Genomic DNA, 6,853 nt, shown 5'->3' with positions numbered 1-6,853 from the left:
TTTGTTAAAATTAGCTTGGAAAGATGAATCCTGTATAAATAGTTGTTAAATACAGGTTTGGGCCGCATCCATCATCAAGAGAGAGGGTACATTTAACAAGTCCAAATGAGTTTCCACCTTAAAACCGTATAGAAATAGAGGGGAGTGACCTCTTGGCCTTATTAAGTGATTACTCTCTCCGTCCCGAAATACTTAAACCAGTTTAATCAGCACATAGTTTAATACAAAGTAATTGACTTATTATTTAATTATATAGTAATTGATGGGGTATTTTTTTTAATATAGATAGGGATATGTGTCAACTTTTTAAAGGGGTCAAGGGGGTAGGGTGCACGGGACCACAAAGTGACATGTGAAGGGAGTAGTCGATAATATTAATAAAATTTTACCGTTTATAGAAACGATGCAAGTAATCCGGGACGACTTTATAAGGAAGCGGTGCAAGTATTCCGGGACAGGGGAAGTATATCTCATCTCTTTTATCAATGTGAGACTCTCGCACGTGACGTTTCATGGATCAGATCTTAACACTTTTCCTCATATATGAGTTCCGTTCTTCAATATGGGTCACACGTGATGTTTCATGGGTCTTAACAACAGTGGAGATCATAGGGAAAGAAATCATAACGAAAGTTATTGTGTCTTTTATGAGTTTCATTTTGCATTTGAAGAGAATCAAACCTTTGGAAAGCTTAAATGTCCTCTTAATTTCTGCAACTTTGATATCGTTAATTAGTCATATTCATCATCCTTTCATTTTCAAAGAAGTTCGTATTAAACCAAAAAGTTATTCCAACAACATCCACCAACTTCATCAAATCACTTTGTAGCATGATATGAATAGGATTTACATTAAGAAAATTAAATAAAATAAAATAAAATAAAGGCAAATAAGACACGAAAATTTTGCAATAGAAGATACAACAAACTTGAGGTAGCATAAGAGTATCTCATACTAGAAGTCTAGAACACAAAAAAAGTAAATGGGTCTAAATTAAATGATAACATTCATCATATTACTTCAAGATCACTAAAAATGTCAAAGACGAACAAGGACATATCCGATAACGGATAAAATTGACTTTACAAGATTATCAAAATATCATACGAAGTATGTATTTTATACAGCCATATCTACGTCCAACCACTCTAGCTTTTGAATTTGAAACACACATCACGTGAATGATTATCTAGTGCTTGTTGTATACCAACGAAGGCTTCCCAATGATGTTTCCATATTTATTACCATATTTTTTTCAACTTCTTGATGTGATTTTCATACTAAATGATTTTTGTTTCTTCGTTATACGAAGACTTCTCAAGAACTTTGTCAAAAAATATGGACAAAGAAAATGGGCTTTTATCACAGGGAAGATGGTGGGTAGAACGGGAAAGCAGGGACAGGGAAGCAATGTCGCGAAAGATGTTTGAGGCCGAGATAATTTCATCGTTCCCTTCACTGTGTTTTCTGCAGTTCTATCTCCATCCTGTCAAAATGGATACAAAATAAAATTAAATATTAAAAGTTTCATCATTCTATCAAAATCACACATAATAACAATATAAACACGACGAAAACATATGAAAAAATTTCATTGCAATAAAATGTCATCATTCTAATGTACAAAACTAGCCTAGTTTTCTTTCTACAATGCGTAAAAGAAAATCATATGAAAATTTATCACTGCAATAAAATTAGTAAACCTGAATAAAGAAAAAACACAGTATTGGATTACCTATTTCAGGTAATTTACTGACTTGATTGAAATGGGACAATTCCAATCCCATTATAGATCTTTCTCTTTCTCTTCCTCTTCCTCATCGAGGGAAAGGGATATATCGCTTCTTTTTCTCTCTTAGACCCCTCACAAAGCTTTTCGCTCATCTAACCAGATGAGGGCCGGGTATGTTAAATAATGTTTTTAGCTTGGTGAATGCAGAATAAGGGATTCAGAGCCTCTTTTTATAGAGCCTATGAAGCTAATAAACTAGGGTTAGTCTTTTTTTTTTATTCAAAAAATTATTTATTACCATTAGTTGTTCAAGAAAATCATGATGTTCTCACATATTAAAGGAAAACAATCACACCAGATTCGGAAGAAGATATCCTCTGATATGGTAATAAAAAATTTGAAAAAGATAACAGGGTTGTTGAATCAATCACCCGTTTTGCTTATCATTGTGAAGTATATATATCTGTACATGCAGCTTGGACTCTGCCATAAAAATATGATGAGTTGAAGCAATCCTGACAAGGAAAAATCAAGAGATTTATCAGTCGTTTTGATCAAATGCACGTCATAAGTACTTTAATAAGAACCAAATATTGGAGCAAGCATGAAGTCATTCTAGATAACCCTCGTGTAATAATGTCTATAACAATGGCAAATAAAAGTCATCCATAAATGAAATTGAAATGACATCTAATTATCTCAGTTATATCCTATTTGTTAGCGGCAGTATATGAAATAGTTACTCATGCACACATTTAGATCCCCGTTGAAGGTAAGGAATGAACAAATAAATTTTAGAAATGATTTCTCATCATAGTTAACACAAAATATACTAAAAGCAGGAACTGGTTTCTTTTAAGTTCTTACTTTTCCGCACCCATAATCCACTGATCATGTAGCTCAACAAGTCAATGTGTATAGACAGTAAAATTAACAAATCACCAGAATGATACATGAATTTACTAATCTTCATTCATCTCAGCTAATCATTGTCAGATGGAGTAGTAAGCTGAACCATTTTGCTACTTGTGAAACTGTTTAAACTGTTTTCTAAACCATAATCAACTCAATGTGTAAAACTTCTTTCTTAACCATAAGTTGAGCCATTGTAAAAAAAAAAATTAAGAATAAAAACATCACAGTAAGCACTTGTCCTAAGAAATCGAACATGTATCCTATCAGATTTTTTAATCTAAAAGACCATAAGCTCAATACTAAAATGAATATATTCTCTCTATTACCGTCTAGTTTGTCTTTTGTTAAGATTCTAAGGTTGGTTCAACAATATTTTGACTCGTTTTCATGTTCACTCCAAACAAGAGATCAACTTGATGTATGGCTTTTCCATGAAAGATCTCCCCTCATCTTTGCCAGTATGTATAATTTGACTATGCTGTAAAGAGGACATATTACCACTCTGCCACCAACCACCTCTGAAGTCTGAACTTGTTCTTTGCTAACATCATAAGATTTTAGTAACAGCCTCCTCGATATCTATCTCAATCACCATTTTACAGCTCCATGTTAAAGAATGAAGTTGTGGTGTCTCAGCAGGCAACAATTTTAGACACGCTCTTACACTTCTAACTTCTAAGAAAATTTTCAAAAGCACAAGAAGACCAATTCCTCAAATAAATGTATAGAGAATCTCGGATTGTAAATTATTTTGAAGGAATTAATAGAATAAGAGATATCAGGTAAATATGAGTATACAAAGATTGGGCCAAGTTCATGTTCCACAAGAACACTGTTCCACATACGTATACAATTAAGATAACCACCAAAATCCAGAAGTAATGGGAAATTAGACCAGCATATAGAAGTATATCTTTTTACTCATGGCATGGCTTACTTGGCATTCAAAAAAAAAATCAAATGTTAGTTGAGGGACAAACAATACAATTATGATGACAACCGTTCAGCATGATCTAAATGAGACATCTTCCAGATCCCAACATGATCTAAATCATTAAGCATTTTGACTGCTAGCTAGCAACTAGTGACAATTAATGATTTCAGGTAGCATTTAGGCTCAATAATACATAACTTAGCATCTCGTACAATTAAAGGTGCAATGCATTGCAATAATAAGAAAGGATGTTTATGCTCAAGAAAGCAAGAGTTGCAAAACAACAAACTATACAAACATTGTATTTTTTTTCATTAACTTGGTTTTGTAAATTTCATGCTACAACAGTTTTAATGAAGTGACTTCTTAACACACTGATCCATCGAGAATTCTACTCCCATTGACCATAATGAAATAATGGGGTTCATCTCATTGAAAATACCAAGAGCCTTATTAACCCAATTTTAAGGATTTATGCCTTTGATATGGAACGTAGACCGTTTTCTCAATTTATAAATATACTTGAATACTTCCCCCGTTTCTTTCACTTTGGCTTTGGCACTACTGATATACTAACTTCGACTTGAATTTTTTACTAACATGTATTAATCAAATTTTATTATGTAAAATATTGGATTAGTGACAATGTATATTTTCATAAAATCAACTTTTTTTATAATTTTTACACATAGAAAAATAGAGACAATTATTGGTAACATGATACATTGGCAAGTGTGCCGCTCCAAGTGGTGCATTTAAAAAGAAACGGAGGGAGTATTACTCAAATTTAGTGAAATGTATTTGGTATTGTAAGGTGGCATTAAATATGTAATAATGTTATAAATGACATATACTAACGTAGTACTGGTATTCTGAAATTTGTATTGGTAAGTAAACAATTTCATGCAAACTTTGGATTAGGAAAGTCACTAAATAGGATTGAAGGAAATAACTGATCATAAGGAGCATGCGCGCACTCACTTGGATAAATTGATGTATTTCTGTGAGTACTAAACAATCAGAAAACAGAAAAATCTTATTATCAAATTTATCATTACCACAGTTTTGAATTATTTTGCTCAATATTTTCTAACATTCTTCTTCAATCTTCCGCTAACAGTATGCTAAAGTAAATCGAAGAACATGAATAAAACAAATTGATATTGGGTTCAGTAGGAAAAAGATGAAATACAGAATCATACCTCCATGTGAACTTTTTTAACTTGATCTGAAAATTCAAAAGTGATTAGTGAATGGTGATAGTGTCAGTAATATCTGCTGAAACTCTGAAAGTGGTTGAAAAGCTTCTAGAATTATTCCTGCAACAGTTAACAGATCAAAGATATAACTCATATCAGTTCCACATATATGCAAGTTTAATGGACTAAAAGAATTGAATAGCGGAATAGTGCATACTAGCTTTATGTTGGTGTCTATCTTCTTAGATCATATTTTGCAATGCAGTTATTATTATGTTGGTGCTGCTGCTAATTAGTTATACATAGTTTGTTCCAAAATACTTGCAACGTGGGTGGAGGAACAACATTACGGAGGTCACATGATGAGGGGAGAGAGATAGAGAGTTATAATGTAATGTAATGTTGCAATAAAAACCACCTTAAAAGGAAGTGATGCAAACTTGCAATTATTTATGATATAACAGAGGATATGAGGAAGTAATGAATTAAGTTCAACATCTTAATGCCAATATTACTTCATGTTTTCAAGATATTATGGCTTCCCCTGGAAATTGCTTAGTAGAATACAATCCCTCAGCTTTTAAATAGAAGTCAAGCGATAAGGGAGGGGTACTCGCAGTTCATAATGAGTTTGTTAGCATTAGCATTAGCTTGAAGAGGCAGCAAGGGAGTTAGTTAGAGCAGAAAAAAGGGATAAAAGACGGATCATCAACACATCTAATAGACCACCATAGCAATTGGAGGTACTTTCATGACGTATACTTCTTAACCACAATCATACCAATTACCACCACAATCATATACCAAAATGGGATACCAAAATTGCTTAAAAATATCTAATCTACATTCAATCTTGTACTTTCTTAACCACGTCATAATGAAGTTTACCAACAAGTAATTAACCAACCCTCCTACCACCGCCATCACAATCCATTTAACATATCAAAACCAACTACCATAGCTTACTAACCAAAGAGTTTAATGCAAAACAGATTTAGAGATGGCATCCCACCCCCATTCAAAGCAAAGTGACAAAGACAAATAAAGGAAATAGAAACTACAATCACAACTTAATATTACAGGGTAATCCCTCAATTCGTTGAGAGGCATCTTTGCTAATCAAAATTCAGCTAAACACGTACATTCCTCGAATATGAACACTTGCCGCTTTCCTTGGCCATAATTCTTTTTTCCAAAATAAAAGGCTAAAGCATACAAAACATAGAAACAAACTACAATTAACCAGGAATTTCAACAAAGCATGTGAAGCAGTATCAAAATGTACTTGAAACCTAAAAAATCCTTCATTAAAACGAATCATATAATCTGATTGCATCAAATTGGGGAAATTAGTCATTGAAATTTAATAATCACTTTGATCAAATCACGAAAATCTAACGAAAATCACTTGAATAAATTGTGTGGATGATTGATTTCTCGGACATAAATTTGATTTCGCATAATTCACAACTCAAAATTATACTTTAGTTTCTTTAATTAGTAGGTAAATTCACATACTTATTGCAAAATGTATCATAACCCTAAAACAATTTATATAAATTTCCCTTCAACTCAAGGCTAAAACTCACAAGTATGATCCACAAAAAGCATAAAATCAAAATCTAAACAAGTTTCTTAATCAAAGAAAGAAAAGGCGATAGTGGAAGAAGATCAGTACCATGGCGATAATCGGACAATGGCGCAGGTTTAGAAACCTACGGGAACACCAAAACTGATAAACGTGTTCGCGCTACGTTGTGGAGTAGCGCGAGAAAGTATTTATAGCGTGTTTAGAAAATGAAGTAGTTACTAGACCCGTTTAATTAAAAATGGACCCGACTCGACCCGGAAATTTTGGGTCTTGTCAAATATTTTATGACCCGTAATTCAATTTTAGCTGAACTCGAACAATCTGAGAAGTAATGGGTCAAAATCTGACTGAACCCTTTTTTATTTGACCAATTAAAATCGTTGTATTTTATAGTAATAAACTCTAAGCACAATAAACATGTTGTTACTATTGTTGGTTTAATATTATTTTGATTGAAATATACATCATTTTATGGTTGAAT

The 6,853-nt window shown here is 32.7% G+C and overlaps 1 long non-coding RNA gene across 1 annotated transcript; it reads right to left on the bottom strand.

Moving 5' to 3' along the window:
- Window positions 1-994: 994 nt before the first annotated feature.
- On the bottom strand, window positions 995-6,561 carry LOC110800902 (uncharacterized). Its single transcript, XR_002536778.2, has 4 exons — window positions 6,460-6,561; window positions 4,785-4,901; window positions 2,165-2,248; window positions 995-1,487 (listed from the first exon to the last, which is right to left on the bottom strand). It is a non-coding gene; the product is annotated as an uncharacterized lncRNA (long non-coding RNA).
- Window positions 6,562-6,853: the final 292 nt, after the last annotated feature.

Source organism: Spinacia oleracea, chromosome 6 (assembly GCF_020520425.1).
Source record: "Spinacia oleracea cultivar Varoflay chromosome 6, BTI_SOV_V1, whole genome shotgun sequence".
Classification (NCBI taxonomy): domain Eukaryota; kingdom Viridiplantae; phylum Streptophyta; class Magnoliopsida; order Caryophyllales; family Amaranthaceae; genus Spinacia; species Spinacia oleracea.
Note: the sequence above shows the minus strand (reverse complement) of the source record. Positions and strands in the feature narration are given on the sequence as shown.